The sequence below is a fragment of the Mus caroli genome, unplaced genomic scaffold, assembly GCF_978045245.1.
Source record: "Mus caroli unplaced genomic scaffold, Mus_caroli_1 scaffold_15, whole genome shotgun sequence".
In the NCBI taxonomy this organism is placed as follows: Eukaryota; Metazoa; Chordata; class Mammalia; order Rodentia; family Muridae; genus Mus; species Mus caroli.
In genome coordinates, this window is record NW_028227270.1 from 92,480,458 (window position 1) to 92,497,502 (window position 17,045).

The 17,045-nt window shown below is 42.1% G+C and overlaps 1 long non-coding RNA gene across 1 annotated transcript in view; it reads left to right on the plus strand.

Annotated features, from left to right (window-relative positions):
- LOC147001035 (uncharacterized) overlaps positions 1-17,045 on the plus strand; it is a 164,463-nt gene that overhangs the window by 20,790 nt on the left and 126,628 nt on the right. Inside the window, exon 2 of the long non-coding RNA XR_015045355.1 lies at positions 5,418-5,597. This is a non-coding gene — a long non-coding RNA (uncharacterized LOC147001035). The remainder of the gene's footprint in view (positions 1-5,417; positions 5,598-17,045) is intronic.

Below are 17,045 nucleotides of genomic sequence, written 5' to 3' on the forward strand. Positions count from 1 at the left end.
GCATGGCAGCATACCAGGTAATGACATTAATCAACAAATAACTGCTATTATTTAAATTTTCCACTTCTCAGGACTCTGTTGGCCTCTGTATCTCTCTTCTGGGTATGTCTATATTTGTATGCATGTAGTTGACAGGACTTTATTGGACAGATAGCCTTGTGTATCTGCTGCACCATTGAGGTCCAAAGCATCCCATTCTGTCACATCTCTTCCCTTGGTCTTTTATGACTCTGTCCATCTCACTCTCTCTCCCTGGATTCTGGTAACAAGTGATGTTTTCATTTCTGTGCTTTTCCCTTCCTGTAGTATAAACTGTGTTATAAGGCACCTGGCTGTTTAAGATTGCCTTTTCCCTCTGTGTCCTAGACTTAGCTGACTTGTGTGTTTTGATAACTTGTTCAGGACCATTGTTGAGTACTTTCCCAAGGCTTAGTTTCATGAGAATCATCTAAGCTGTTTTCTGGAGTAGCCGAATCACTTTATATCCCATCTGCAGGGTACATGTGATCCAGTGTGCTGCATAGTTTCCAGGACTTTTCACTATACTTTAACTGCTTTGATAGGTGGATTGCAACATCATGTTGTGGGTTTCGTTTGCATTTTGCTGATGGCTAATAATATTTACATGTGCTTGTTTACTCCCCGTATGTCTTCCACAGAAATGTCTGTTTATGTCTTTTGCTATTTTTTTCTGTATTCTATTGTGTTTATATTGTATCTTTATATTCATGTGAATTCTTTTAAACAATCTATCCATAAACCTACTTATAAATAGTATATAGTTATTTCTGTCTTAGTCTCGTGTGTGTGTGTTGTATGGTCAAGTGTAATGGAAGACAAAGAAGTAACTGAGGTAGAGATGTCCACTCTCCACAGTGTTAGCAGACCTGAGCTAAATAGCTTAGAGTTATTGCTTTGACAATCCCACAGACAGCCTCACCCCTGTCTGGCTTTGCTAACCTCTCCCTTTTAGCACTGTTTCCTGGGTTCTAGCTAGATTAGGTCTGCCTAGAGGCCTCTGCTGCTAGTTTATTTGTGGTTTGAGCTCCTAGGCCTTTCCTGATTTGTTATTCACATCCCTGAGTTTCCCAGTCATCATGTTTCTTCTGTTCAGGCTTGGTAGTTCTCTCTAATGGAGAGATAAGTAAAGTTGTTTATTACATCTGACTCAGAAACCAGAGTCTGACCTGCCCTAAGCGAACACAGGGGACAGCTGCTTCCTTCTTCTCTAAGGCAATCAACCAGCCATGGGTACCATCGTCATATTTATATGGTCATGAGCTCTACATGATTTTAGGCATGCTGAATTATGAAATATACATATATTTCATGTATGTATTCGATAACAATGGAGACATCTGTGAGGAAGCAGTAAACTAGAAACGGATATGACATATATCACACATACACAGTGACAGTTCAGGCAGTCTTTACCTCAGGGTCATTCTCCAGTTGTTATAGAATTGTCTTCTACTCAGGGATCATCGTTCAGTCTTTAATCTGCCATTCCTATTGCCAGGACCAATTCAAGGATGTGTGCACTTAATATTTGAGACAGAAATTTTATTTCTTCTGTTTTCATGTTTTACATTCTAGGCAATTAAGAGAGAGAAACCCCATCGTTATTCAGGTATTAGAAAACTAGGAATATTTTATCTATTTTTCAAAGGGAACCAAAGCAGAGAGTGTGTGCTTACGTCTTGAGTCATGGGTCATTCAAGAGTCCCAAGTATATCCAACAGAACGCGGTGGAATGCAGGGAACTGGGTTACAACCTTTAAAAAGACAGGAGGCATAAATGAATGGCAGAGGCAGGTACCCAGATGGTGCTCTGATTGCCAGTGGCTGAATGCATACTCCTGTGCCCAGCACTGGCCCATCAGCAGCCAGAGGAGACTGCAGCTCTTTGTTCTGCCACAGATGCCCGTGTCAAAAAGCACATGTCTCACACCATCTTCCAGTTTCATATAAGCACCTCTGTTCACTTAGAATCCTGTTGGCTAAGGAATCTGATACATACAGGTTCCAGGTTTCAAGCCCTGTACTGGTTAGAGTCTAGAAAAAAAAGAGGGGTCCTGGTTCTTATTATAAATGCATAGCTCAGGGCCATCTCTTCGTTTGGCTTTAATTGTATCATGTGTCTGGTAAACAAGATTCTGGGCTGCATGAGATGGAAATAGGTTTCATATTCATTTATAGTCAGTAGACTGTGGCACAGCGCTTGTGTTTGCATAGTGTTCTTTTCATGTAATGCTAACCTAAAGACCAGGCCCCCACCCCCTTTTGAATGGTTTTATTTGCCTCTGCTCAGTTCCAGTGTCACCAGCTGAAGAATGTGGACTTTTCCTCTTTAGTTCTTGAGCTAGGGAAATCTAAAACTATATTTCTTGGCTGGGGCGGGGGGTTGGTTGGTAAGACCTGAGTTTCTTTAAAAAAAAAAACAAAAACCCAGGTCTAGAGATTGTAACTGCAGTCCAGGAGAAGCAGAGATAGGAGGATACCTGGGCCTTGATGGCCAATCATCCTAGTTTGTTTGGATGAGCTCCAAGCCAATGAGAGGCCCTATCTCAAAAACAGTAGGCTGTACCCAAGGAATGGGAGCTAGGGTTGTCCTGTGAACTGTACACACACACACACACACACACACACACACACACACACATGCGCGCATACACACATCACCTATAGATACATGAACATACACCACATCCACACAATTTAAGACTCCTGGTCATTGTATCTAACAGGTGTCTGAGCAAAGTTTGATTTTGTAAAAGATGAGAACTTTGAAGGCATAACTACATGCAGGCCAGTCAGTTCCCTTCGGTGCAGAAGGCTGTTGTATGTAGTTTGTGCATTTCTTGTTAATGGAATCAGACCAGACGTTTCCATCTCATCTCCCCAGATGCAGGGGAGACAGATCAGAACAGTCTGTTAACATACAAAGGAAGGAGAAATCACCCTATTGCTTTTAAGAAGTTCCCTCAAAGGGCCATCTGTTGAACATTTGATTCCCAGTACTTGGTATTCTTAGGACATGGCAGATCCTTTAAGAGGAGGACCCTATTGGGAGGTGGTTAGGTCATGGAATGAACACAGCTTTGATGAGTATCTTGGGACCCCAGCCCCTTGCTCTCTTTCATTTACTGGCTGTTTCAGGGTGAGGAGCTTTCCCCATCATGTGACCCCACTGTGATATGCTGCCTTGCCATAGACTCCAAGCCCCCAAGCCAGCTTGCTGGACTGAAGTCTAGAAAACTGAGCCCAAAGGTACTTTGCCTCTTTTCAGATTACTTCATCTCAAGTATTTGTTACAGGCCAAGAAAGCTAACATGCCCATGTTCCCCCTGCCCTCCAGCTACTTAACTACTTGGGATGTTTTGCTGTGTTCTTCTCTGGTCTTTTCAAATCATTCTTTTAATGTTATGCGTAGCTTTGAGCAGATGATTGGAATTTCATTGGCGTTCTTTTTAATGCTCTGTATTTCACTAACTAGTTTTATGCTCTGATTCACATTCCTCTGTCATTGGACACTCCTGCTTCACCCTTATAAACAACCCTGTGTAGCATGCTGTGGTAAATGCTGTCACACCTGTAATGTAAAATTCTAGAATCTGTTAGGGTCAAGGAAACTCAGCGTTACTTTTCTTTTAAATTTAACCTTAAAGGAAGATGTGTGATTGATACTTAATTTTTTCATTTAGTCAGGGCTTAGGTTGTTTTTAGCACTTTAGCAAGCATCCTCAAGACTTCCTTGGGGAAGACAGAGTTTAAATTATACATATACAGAATATCATTGTATTAATATTCATTTGTGCCTCTCCTGTTTTCTTCTTTCCTTTCTGAACATCATGTTGGCCAAAGTCAAGATGTTACCATTTTAATTTTACTCATCAAATGATGTAGCTGGAGCAGGAAATGTCCTCCATGGGCTCCTGTATTGGGAGCTTGGTTGCCAGACAGCAGGTTTGAACATTATTGGATCACAGGGGTTCTCCCTTCATGAATCAATTAACCAATTGGTGGGCTAGCACTGTGCTGAGGTGGAGCCTAGTGGGAGGAGTCAGTGCCATCCAGCCGGTCTTGGGTCCAGTGTCTTATCCTGGCCTCTCTCTTCTCTCTCTCTTCTTATAGTTGGATTGCTTTCCCACACTGTGTTAGCTGTTTTGCCCCAGGTCCAAACAGTGTTATCCACCAAAGACAGGCTCAAGGCATGAGCCCAGAAGAATCCCTTTTCCTTTTAAATGTGTTTGCTACAGCATCAAAACACATAAAGATTGCACCGCCTAAATTCCAGTGGCATGATTTCAGATACTTAGTAGCTATGTCAGTGGCAATTGCTTAATTTCAGGTTTAGCTTTTGCCGAGAAGATGTGAAGATCGTTGTATGAGTCTCATGGGTGTGTATGCAATTACACTTTCCTTTTTAAGCCAAGAGAGGATTCTTTGGGCTCACATTTTGAGGTGACATAGCATGTTATGAGCAGGAAGGTCTATGGTAGAGTCCCTGGTAGCGGGATCTGCTGGATGTAGCTCTGTACATGTGGCCCTGGAAGCAGAGAACCATCAGGAAGCTGATGACTCAGTGGTTAAGAGTGTTTGCTCCTGTTCTTTCAGAGGACACACACACGGACGGACACACACACACACACACACACACACATACACACAACTTACAGAAAAAAGAAAGAAAACAAGGCCCAACCAGCCCCAGTGACCAGTTAGGTCAGAGCTCCTAAAGGTTCTATAACCCTCCTAATGCAGGGACATAGCCACAGACCTAGTGTTAAACACAGGAACCTGTGGGGACATTCCAAGGCACACTTCTGTATGTACCTTTGTGTCTCTTGTGTTCCACAGATATTTCCATCTTCTCTTTGGATGAACGTTTTCAAGTTTTTTCTTTCTTGCTACCTTTCACCCACTCCCTGCCTCATCGTTTTGTCCTGTAGCTGTAGGACTTGTGATGAGTAGGTTTCAGTGTACCCTAGTCAGATCCATCAGCCTTTTCTGTCACAGCCTGTCATTTGTATTCTCTGTATGATTTTTTTTAAATATAAAATTCTAAATGATAAGAGTGTGTCTCCTGTGTTATTTTTCTGGAAGCTTTGTAGGTTTATCATCACAATTAGACTTTCTGTCAGTCTGGAATTGGCTTCATGTATCCTAGGAAGTAAAGATTTTCCTTATAGATGGATAAAAATATAGAATCAAGGTTTCATTGTATGTAGCATATTAGCATCCTTTCTTAATTGCCTTTGCAAGGGTGTCCAACACCCTTTTCATAGTGCAACACAGTATTGCCATCTAAAAGTTGCTACTTGAGAACCACATCATTGAACTACCAATTTTCTTTTTTAAGAGTAAAATTATAGTTTTAAGTCAGTTGACACTTTTGTGTTGTGCTTCATTCATAGGTGTTTTTAAACACATGTGGCATGCAGGCTGCAGATTGGACACACTTGCTGACGCACTGTTTCTCAACCTGTGGGTCCAGGCCCCTTTGGGGGTGGAAGAATCTTTCTCACAGGGTTGCATAAAATCATCGGAAATCACAGATATTTACATTATGATTCATAACTGCAGCAAAATTACAGGTAAGTGGCAATGAAGATAATTTTTTGATGGGGGTCAGAACAACATGAAGAACTGTATGAAAAGGTTGCAGCTTTGGGAACGTTGAGAAGCACTGCTAGGGCATCACTGGTCAGGTCCATGCCCTGAATGCCTGTGCCTGTCTTTTAATTTAAGATTCTAGCGGGGATGTCCCGTTCATACCTGTAGACCAAACCCACTCAGTAGTACCACTTTCACATGACTTCCAGGGAATTTGTCATTCAGATCATGGCTCCATATATCAACAAGGGATACACATGGCTAGATTCTAGAACATTGCTCCAAAGCTCACTTTGTGTGATTGGCTTGTCATTATTTGAAAGGCAATTAAAAAAAATAAAACAAAAAACCTCAGCCACTGCCTGAATGTAGATAGATTAGCTAAATCCATATGTTATTTCTTCTTTTTACCAGGGGTTTAGTAGATGTACTGTCTGGGGTTGCTGTCAACTTGACACAGCTGCAGTCATCAGAGAGGAAGGAGCTTCAGTTGAGGAAATGCTTCCATGAGATCCAGGTGGAAGGCATTTTCTCAATTAGTGATCAAGAGGGGGAGGGTCCAGCGCTTTGTGGGTGGGCCATTGCTGGGCTGGTGGTCCTGGGATCTGTAAGAAAGCAGGCTGAGCAAGGCAGGGGAAGGAAGTCAGTAAACAGCACCCCTCCAATGGCTTCTGCATCAGCTTCTGCCTCCAGGTTCCTGCTTTGTTTGAGTTCCTGTCCTGACTTCCTTTGATGATGAACAGCAAGGTGTAAGTGTAAGCCGAATAAACAAACCCTTTTGTCCCGAGACTAAGACAGTAGAGCGAGCTTATAATTCCTTAATCTTATAATTCTTTAACGTGAAAGAGATCTAGGGAAGCTAGTGGGGCGAATTAGGGTTGGGTTTAAGCTGGGCATGGTTGCACATATCTGCAATCTCGGTACTCAGGAAGCCGAGACAGGAGGATTGCCTAGAGTTCCAGTCCAGAATGGGCTACAAAATGAGACTCTGTTTTACATCCCAAATGAAACAGGAGCAGATGTACACAAAGTAGCCGTTTAAAACCAGCCACTAGGCAGCTTTGAAAGTGGACTAAGAGGCCGAGGAGGTTTTATTTCAGGAAACTGATTTTAAAACCATCCATTTCCCCTCCGTATATGTGTATCCTGTAATTTTGCTTTTGAAACCTTCCAGTGAGCCTCTTTCACCAAAGAGCATTGGTGCATCATATTTTCTCACATCCCAAGATGAACTCCCAGGAAAAAGAATAAAGAATTGACTGAAATTTGCTACATTTAAAAAATAATGATGGAAAAGAAGATGAAAGACAGGGCACACAATGCTCTGAAGGGCTGAGGGCTCTCCTCTCTGCCCAACGTGGCCTGCGTGAGCTTGTACTTTTGCTAAAGCTTAACTAAATTGTTTAGACATCTCTAATGGCTGGGTATCCATCTACTGTACCTAGCTGATTCATGTGCTGATTTCCAAAGATCAGTCCTTTAATTACTTTGTATGAAGCGAGAGTGGCTAATTTTGTGCTAACAATTGCTGTGTGAGGTTCTCGGCAGCCTAGGGAGATAAAAAAATATCAATTTCCCCAAGAAAAGAGCTCTCCAGTCTGTGAAATACAGTGGAACTCAGTTCCATAACTGTTCCAGCTACAACACTGGCAATTTATGGAGCCATTTTTCCTTTTATTTTCTTCCACAAACCATCCAGCATGTTATGAAGACAGGGATATTACGGGCTTGAGAGAAGGAAGCAGAGGCTCAGGGATTTTGAGGACTTGGGCCCAGAGGCATTCAGTAAGAAAGCGGTAATAATAAGAGCCCCAGTGTGTGGAGTGTGCTGGGCTTTCTGAGTACTTTTAGAAGTGCTTTCCACATATTAAAAATTTAAATGTTCACATTAGTCCTGGGAGGGAGGCACTGCTATCATCACATTTTACTCCTGGGGACGCTGAGGCACAAATATGCTAACTAACATATTTGAGATCTTGGGAAGTGTGGAGCCCAGATGTACTTGGCCTAGGTTTTTTGTTTGTTTGTTTTTGTTTTGTTTTTTTTACAGTGATATAGTCCTTACCCATGCATTTGGCTTTTGGTTCAGGGCTCAAGATGCTCACAACAATGCCCCATAGCTGTGTAGCTCACAAGGATGAGTGTGGATGGAGTTGGGTAGCCCACTTGGTTCAGCGCTCAGGACCATTAGTGTATGTTTTAACCCCGTGTCTAACACCAAGAGAAGGGAGTGGGCTGATGCCTCTTGACCTGATCTGAATTCAGATCTAATTCCATTTCCACGACTTGTCTTTGTTCACTCCTCACTCCCACCGGCTCATTGCTGTTCCTGGGTCTCCCTCCCTGGGTCAGGCAGCCCTGTTCACTGTTACTATCCGCTCCTTTGGAGCTGTGTGTAGGTGGTACCTGTGACTGGCAATGCCCTTCTGAAACCCACAGAATTCATTGCTCCTGTTAAACATTCCCACAGGGCCCACATGGCTCTGTGGTTTCTGTATTCTCACACCTGAGTATGTGTGTTGATACTGTGTTCTCAAGCACTCTACATCAGATGCTTGAGGCAGCAGGTTCTTGGGTTTTTTCTTTTTCTTTTTGCTTTGTTTGTTTGTTTTTTGTTTTGTTTTTAATATGAGTACATGGTAGCTGTCTTCAGACACAGCAGAAGAGAGCATCAGATCCCATTACAGGTGGTTGTGAGCTACCATGAGATTCGCAAGGATTTGAACTCAGGACCCTTGGAAGAGCCGTCAGTGCTCTTAACCTCTGAGCCATCTCTCCATCCCTGTTTTGTTTTGTTTTAATGCTGTCTGTCTGTCTGTCTGTCTGTCTGTCTGTCTTTGTGTGAGTGTGTGCCATGATGTGTTTGTAGAGGTCAGACGACTTTTTTTTTTTTTAATTTATTTACATCCCAAACCCTGCTCCCCCTCCAGGCCCTTCCCTCACAGAGCCCCTCCCTTTCTCCTCTGAGTGTGTCTCCCCCTCCCCTCCACAGTCTCAGTCAAATTTGGCTCTTCAGAGGACAACTTTGTAAGATTCAGTTCTCTCCTTCTAGTCTGTATTCTGAGGCAAGGTCTCTATTGTTTCTGTGTTTGTGTGGGACAGTCCTCTAGTCTCTGTGTCCTATTTCATCCTATTTCACCATAGGGTGTCTGGGACTAGGACTGAAGACTGCCCCCATGGCACTAACTGTTGTACATGTGTTCTGGGGATGAACTCAGGTGGTCAGAGTTGTGGGGCAGGCATGCTTCGCCCACTGGCCCATTTAGTCAGCCTGAGGCAAACTTCCGTCCCCTTCATTTTCATACATTTCCACTTCTTTTATAGTCTAGCTTGGCTTCAGATGCATCTTCTTTCTGTGTTTACGTCCCCTGAGAGGAACTTTCCTATACCTAAGTGCTCAAGGCTGATTCTATGTGCACTGTGTGCATTCTGTCACACACAAGTCTCCTTCCTTGTCAGAGCCTTCCCAGAAGGCTGTTGTTCAGCATCCTTAGTTGCTCGTTTGTTTGTTTGTTTGTTTGTTTATTTATTTATTTTACTACACCTCTTTTTGTTGGTTTTGTTTTGTTGAGAAAGGGCTTCTCTGTGTAACAGCACTGGCTTAGGACTCAATTTGTAAACCAGGCTGACCTCTGGCTCACAGAGATCTGCCTGTCTCTGCCTCTTGAGTGCTGGGATTAAAGGTATGAGCCACCATGCCTGGCACAGTATACCCATTTTAAAATTGGCTTATTATATTGTCTGAATAATAGTATTTGTTTTTTTTTCCTTTCCTTTTTCTTTTCTTTTCTTTTTTCTTTTTCTATTTTCTTTTTGAGCTAGGCTGGTCTTGAACTCAGTTTGTAGTTGGCCTTGAACTTCTGAAGCTCTCCCCTCTGTCTCTTAGGAGTTGGGATTATAACCAGGTGCTGTCATGCCTAACTTAACATGTCACTGTTTTATTAGCATTGAAGTTACTTCTTAACAAAAAAGTACTTTGAGGAACATTGAGATTATTTTTCTTTTGAATCTATCCAGTTCTAAATACAAAAATCTACATACAATTTTCCTTTATTTTTAACAGTCATTTTATAACCTTTTGTTGAATTTCTAAAACTTTTTACTGTGAGTTTCTGTGGTTAATACATTATTTTTTTCCTTCTACATTTCTTTATTATTTGAGCCAAGCAAGACTCACAGTGAAGCCCAGATGGACTTGGAACTTACCTGCTTCAGACTGGCCTCAAGTTCATGGCAGTCCTCCTGCCTCAGCCTCCCAAGTATGAGATGAGAGGTGTGACCTTCCATACGTAGCCCTTCTACTAGATGTAGAATTATTTAGCACTTTATCTAAATTATATCTGAATTATTTAAGAATTTTCAATGATTTTGAATTTTTAATGTACATGAGACCCTAATTAACCTCTAGTTAATTCTACTAAATTTTAGATTATGTGAATCTATTGTGTAGACAGCTTACACTTTTTATGATTTTACCATTTTTACTATTATTACTGTTTACACGTTTTGTTATCTTATAATTGATACTTTCTACTATTTTTACTATTATTACTGTTCCTACTTATTACTTTATGCCATTGGATAGAACTTTTAGTACAATGTTCCCCAAGTTCACAGAGCTGTATCTGTTAAATTATGCATTCTGATACACTGCGGTACAAATCTACTTACCTTTATACTCATTTAGTAGTAAATGCAGCACATTTGAGGCATAATTCATTGGGTTTTAAAGATATATTTCTTTGTCCCTCCCTCCTCCCCTTCCTCCCTTCATTTTTTCCTGTCTGTCTTTCTTACTTTCCATTCTTCCCCCCTCCCTGTCTTCTGTAATTCATCCTCTTTAACAACTAAACCATGTACTGTCGCAGAGTATACTGTGTGTACAATTCCCCACTGGTAAGTTTTGCATCTGGAAACAGTGTTAAAATTTAATTTAGTCTACAAATTAAATGCAGTGTATACCACTGCACATGTATTTATAGATTTATATTATGGTTTAAGGAAACATTCTCCAAATAAGCCTCCCTCTCAGTCAGAAGATAAACTTCAAATGATATGTATATTGAATCACATACTAATAGAGGGACTCTTCGTGAGCTTGCCATCCAACCATGACCAATTAATGGCTCATTGAGTCTCGTATACCGTACACGCTCCCCTTCTGCAAATGGGATGTTTACAAGCCAGTCGCAGATATTATGACATTCATCCTGAAATATTTCATGGTTCATCTTAAGAATATAAGGTCTGCTTTTAGAAACTCAAAAATACCATTATGTTTTTAACAATTAGCAGCAATTCCTTAATTGTAGCACAGATACATAGTTCTCAAATGTCTGACTCAGTAAGAAAATTTCTTTACATCTTTGTTGTTTTAATACAGATGCAACTAACACCTCCTTGCAGCTACTTAATATGTCTTTTAGACTTTGATTAATCTGTGGGCCCCACCTCTCTCCACATTCATCTTTCAGTTTTTCTGTTGAAGAAAGCCTGTGATGAATTTTCCTTTTTTTTTAAAAATTTTTATTTAAGATTTGCTAATGACATCTTGTTGTTTTACTCATTTTATGTCCTGTAAACTGGCAGCTAGTTGTCAAGCTGTGCTGTCCAGTCAGATGCCCACTAGCCCTGTGGAACTCCTGTAAACTAAATACAAACCAAGGTGCAAATTGAGTTCCTTAGTGGCCCTGGGAGCATTTGGGCAGCTGAATGGCCACATGTGGCAGTGGGGACCCTTTGGATGGCATCATTATAGAGGCTTGATCTGGAGGCTGGCTGGGACCTCTGGTTTCTTTCTTTCTTCTTCCCATAGCAAGATCAATGTACTGGGGACATTGCAGTCTTCTATCTGTGAGAGGGAGGACCGTCCAGTATACAGCCGATCACAAATGGCTACCGAGTCTTTGCTGAGTTCTGGTCCAGGTCTTTCCCTGATGAGAATCTCCCTGCAACCTAAGCCAGTGCTCCCACAAAGGGAGTCAGAGAGGGGGCTGGGAGGGGAGCAAATAACAGTCTCCTGTAATCAGCATTTTATTACCATCCTCAGGAAGTAGGAATAGGAAAAAAAAAGTGGGTTGGAGCAAGGAAAGTTAATTATGTGAGGTTGTTTGACAGGAAATTACTAAATACAAACAGACAGAAGAAGCACATTTGAAAGCAGGGTAGGAAATCTCAAGTCACTCCACTGGGTGCTTTCAGACCCCAAAGCAAGTTCTGAAAATAGTAGATTAAACAAAAGCTATCTTATCTGGTAAAAGCATTTCAAAGGCAAAGGGGAATTTATATATTGGGCAGCTCGTCTTAAAATAAACCGATTTTGTTGATAGTACTGCAAATTTAATTGTGGGAAATCCCCTTCAGATGTCTAAATTTACTTTGTAAATGTTTTGAATTTATTTTGAGTTTGACATTTCAGCTCTGTGAAGGAAGGTGTGTGTGTGTCTGTGTGTATCTGTGTGTCTGTCTATTTATCTGTGTCTCTCTGTATGCATTGCATCTCTGTGTGTGTGTGTCTGTGTTTGTGTGTCTGTTCTTGAATCTCTGTCCGTCTCTGTGTGTATGTCTAGATGTAGATGTTTCTAAGTTTCTATGCCTATATGTATATGTCTATATGTTTATAGGTATGTTTATATACTTATATGTATGTCTGTATGTATATCTATGTGTATGTTTGTGTGTATGTGTGTGTTAGTGGGTGTGTCTCTGTGTGTGTGTGTATATATATATATGTGTGTGTTTGTGTGCTCATTTTACCCTGTAAAGTCATGCATATCTGAATTAAACGAAAACTATTTATATTTATGTTCCTTTGCAACATTTCAACATTCTTGTGAGCTTACTCCCCCCCCCCCCTTTTGGTTTTTCGAGACAAGGTTTCTCTGTGTAGCCCTGGCTGTCCTGAAACTCATTCTGTAGACCAGATTGGCCTTGAACTCAGAAATTCGCCTGCCTCTGCCTCCCAAGTGCTGGAATTAAAGGCATGCACCACCACTGCCTGGCTGTGAGCTTATTCCTAATTATAATTCCAAGGACACTGTATCAGCCAGCCACAAAGAACCAAGAAAGTGTTATCTAAACTATTTATTTTCAAACTTTATATATTTGAAATACTTTACTTTTTCTGTAATTATTAGCCTCATTTTATCTAGATGGCTGTGAAGTAAATGGACAACATTTTGATCATTGTTGCAGGTAAACGGTGTTTTCATTTAAAGGACTGAGTAACTGGGACATGGAACCTTCTAGCCTGATTTACATTTGGCCTTCTAAGGGTCAGCTTTTGGAATCTCAGATGGGAGGAAGAGAGAGGACTGCTGAATAAGCTGACCCTTTTAATGAAGGTTGTCATTTTTTAAAAACTAAAATTCTATATGCACGGACACGCACATATGGACATAATTATCTATGGTGTTTCTAAGCAAAAGATGAAGACAGCTTATTTTCTGAATCTTTAGAGTGGGATTCTTTCAAGGCATTTTTTTAATAGTTGAAATGAGTTATATCGTAGAAACTGGACGGCTGGAAAATTGCACAGTCTGTGGGTAAAGTTACACATTCCATGCTAGTTCAAAGAGACAGTAGTATTTTGAAAACATCAATGGAGCTCAAAGTCTGCATTCCTTTTGAGGGGCCAGCACCTGTGGGAGGAAGGCAGGCTGTTCCCATTTGACCTTCAGCTGGGTAGCAGGGAGAGGTACTTCAGAGATTGTAATGGTTATGTAGGGACCTTTCTATGTGCCAGTGTCTCCCGAATGCACCTGCCCAGCCCCTGTGGTCAGAGGGGGAAAACAAGGCGACAGGCAGAAATAGTCGAGGCATTCTTCCCACCCTTTGCTGCTGAGAGCTTGCATTGCAGACTGCTGAATCCCAAGGTGATAGATGGTGGGTGGAGGAGATGTGAAAGCTGCCACACAGCCCGCTGAGCAATCACGCTGCCATTTCCCAGGTCCTGGGAAAGCCCGGGCAGAGATATTAGCACACTTAGCCTGAGTCCTCTGTGAGTAGTCTTCAAGAATAAAGACTTCATTGATGTTACAGATGGATTCTCATCATGCATGAATAATTCCTGAGCGTGGAATTAGCTGCCTGGAGTGGTAATTCCCCTCCTTTAGACCACTCCTGTTACTCCAGCAGTTGCTTGTAGTTCCTGAAGAACTAAATGTGCAATTCAGTGGCTCTGCATGGAATATTCCTTCTGAATATGGTGTGAGTTAGCTCACAAAGTTGTCTGTGATTCATTGATTGTGCATTCTTTTGTTCCACAATCACTTCCGGGTTGTCTGTGATAAGGCAGGGCATGAGGTCAAGGTTGGAAATGAGTCGCTGGCCCTCATACAATGTACATGCTCAAATGTACATTCATAGACTCATACACAGGCACACAAACACTGGATGTGACGTTGAGGCTGGAAATGCATTCTTGCCCCTCCCCATGGACCTAGTAGCTTATAGTCATGGTGCCTTGTAATCCCCCATACGCTAGTTTTGTGAGAGCTGACAGGTTTTTTGGTTTTTTGTTTTCCCTTTGGTGGTAAAATGGTTCTAGGTATTTATTTATCTGTATCTATCTATTTGGTTTTGCCAGACAGGGTTTCTCGTTGTAGCACTGGCTGTCTTGGAACTCCCTCTTTAGACCAGGTTGGTCTCAGGCTCAGAGATCTGCCTGCCTCTGCTTCCTGAGTGCCAAGTGGTTTTACTTATTTATTCTTAACATTTATTTTTATAATGTGTGTGTGCGAGAAGAGGGAGGGAGGGACGGAGTGAGAGAGGGAGGGAAATGGATGTGTAGATACCAGTGGAAACCAGAAGAGGGTTGTTAGAGCTTCTGGCACTTGCCTGTTGGTATCCTTTATAGGTGCTGGGAACTGAACTCAGGTTCTCTGTGAGACCAGCAAATGCTCTTGTTCTTCTCTCCAGCTCTGGTTAAATATTTTTATTTCTGTGACCCAACTTTGTGCTCCTGTGAATTCCGGAGTATGGCTGGAGCAGTCAAACAGCTTAGCTGTTTATGGGAAAGTTAGAATCAGTGTTTTGATTCCCCGTGGGGCTGCTTTTCCTCAGTTTCTACCACTGTGTATCTTCACCCTCTTCCTGCCTCTCAGTTTCCTGAGACTTGGGAAAGCATGGATTTCCACAGATGTTGGAAAATCTTCAAACTGTGCCGAGCTATGGTCTTCAACACAGAGGAGCATTGTTCTGCTTGCTCCTTTGCTAACCCCAGCCCTGAGGCAACTATGGTGATTTTCCTTTGGCTTTCTGAACTTCAGAACTGTGGTTCAGATCTGTATGACTTAAGATGAGTCCTCCACATTCAGTTTTCCTGGTAATGTCATTGGTCTCAGCCACTGTGTCTGGTATCTGTTTTTGTAAACAAGCATCACATTAGAACATGGTCAGGTTTCTCTATGTCTTTAGCTATCTATGGGCTGTAGGATGCAGCTAACTCATCAGGGCACAGTCTGGCTTACAGAGTCCCAAATACTTGCTACCTAGCTCACCTTCATAGAAACATATAAACGCAATAGCCTTTCTCTCTGTCTGTCTCTCTCTTTCTTTCTTTCTCTCTTCACAGAAACATAAACTTAAAAGCCTTCCTCTGTGTGTGTGTGTGTCTGGATATATACTTTGAATTTTTAAAAGAATTATATATGAATACATGGTAGTGATCTTCAGACACACCAGAAAAGGGCATCAAATCCCAGTACAGATGGTTGTGAGCCACCATGAGGTTGCTGAGAATTGAACTCATGACCTCTGGAAGAGCAGTGAGTGCTCTTCACCTATGAACTATCTTTCCAGACATCATCACCATCACCATCTTCTTCTTCTTCTTCTTCTTCTTCTTCTTCTTCTTCTTCTTCTTCTTCTTCTTCTTCTTCTTCTTCTTCTCCTCCTCCTCCTCCTCCTCCTCCTCCTCCTCCTCCTTTTCCTCCTCCTCCTCCTCCTCCTCCTCTTCTTCTTCTTCTTCTTCTTCTTCTTCTTCTTCTTCTTCTTCTTCTTCTTCTTCTTCTTCTTCTCCTTCTCCTTCTCCTCCTCCTCCTTTTCCTCCTCCTCCTCTTCCTCTTCTTTCTTCTTCTTCTTCTTCTTCTTCTTCTTCTTCTTCTTCTTCTTCTTCTTCTTTCTTCTTCTTCTTTCTTCTTCTTTTTTTTTTTTTTTCAAAGACAGGGTTTCACTGTAAAACCCAGGCTAGCCATGAATTCATGGCAGTCCTCTTGCCTCATTCTCCCAGTAATGGAATTACAGCACTGTGCCCTACTCTAGATTTTAAGATATGTTGCAATATAATGCATGAACTTTCTTTTACAAACTAATAGTTTAGCCCCTTGCCCCTTAGTGTTAGTCTATGGTGTGTGTGTGTATCAAAGGTTGATATGAATGTCTTCTTCAATTGCTTTGGATCTTACATTTTGAGATAGAGTCTCCCACAGGACCTGGAATTCAATGATTCCCCTAGGCTGGCTGGCCAGCAGGTTCCATGGAGTCTCTGGTCCCCACTTCTGCAGTCCTGCGAGTAGAATACCCATAGTCCCTGGCTTTTCTTCCCACTGTGGATGCTGGAGCCCAAACTCAGCTTCTCGTGCTGGTATAGCAATGCACTTGACCAGCTGAGCTCTCTCTCCTGCCTCTTGTCTGAGGAAGGGGAGTTGTCAGTGTGCAATGCTCCTGATACCTGCCCTGTACAGAACAGGGTGTGGCAGTCAGACTCCCAGCCCTTTGCTGGAGTTCATGTCTGCTGGCTAGGTGCACAGTTGAGCACCCTGCATTGCTAATGAGGCATTGTTTTGTCTTACTGGGTGCCTGGTCCTGTGGACCTTGAGCTCTTGTCAGGGTGAAGTCGAAGGTTCCATCTGTGGAACGCGAGCCCAAACAGGCATCCATCCAGTGGCTCTTTGATTTAGGACTTGCCTCCAGAAATGTAAGAAATCAATTTCATTGTTTGTAAAGTACCCAATCTAGGGAATCTAAGGGCTTTTTTTTTTTTTTTTTTTTTTTTAGCAGTAACAGACTCTCACACTAGTGGTGTGTTTTTCCTTTGGCAGGGTGTTTGAAGCCTCTGAAGATGGTCTGTGAGTTATAGTCCAGAAAATGGTGACTGGTGGGTGGGCCCCAGTCAACACAGTCTGACCTTCCCTACCTCAGGGTGCTCCCTTAAGCTCTGGATTGTTGGCCAGTGGAAACACCAGGCAGGTAGGCAGCTTCCTCTGAAGGTCAGCTCAGTGCAGGGTTTGTCCCTCCCAGAGCAGTTGTTCACCATCCCCCTTCCCCCCTTCTCAGGCTTTCTTGTTTCCTGGCCCTGCCTTCCTTTCCTTGGTGGTGTCTACCTGTCCCTGTGGCACTTCATAGCACCCTTTCATTCTTCCCAAGGGATTTTTATAATTATTAGAGATAAAGACAGGAAGTCTGTAATGAAGTACCAACTCTCATGT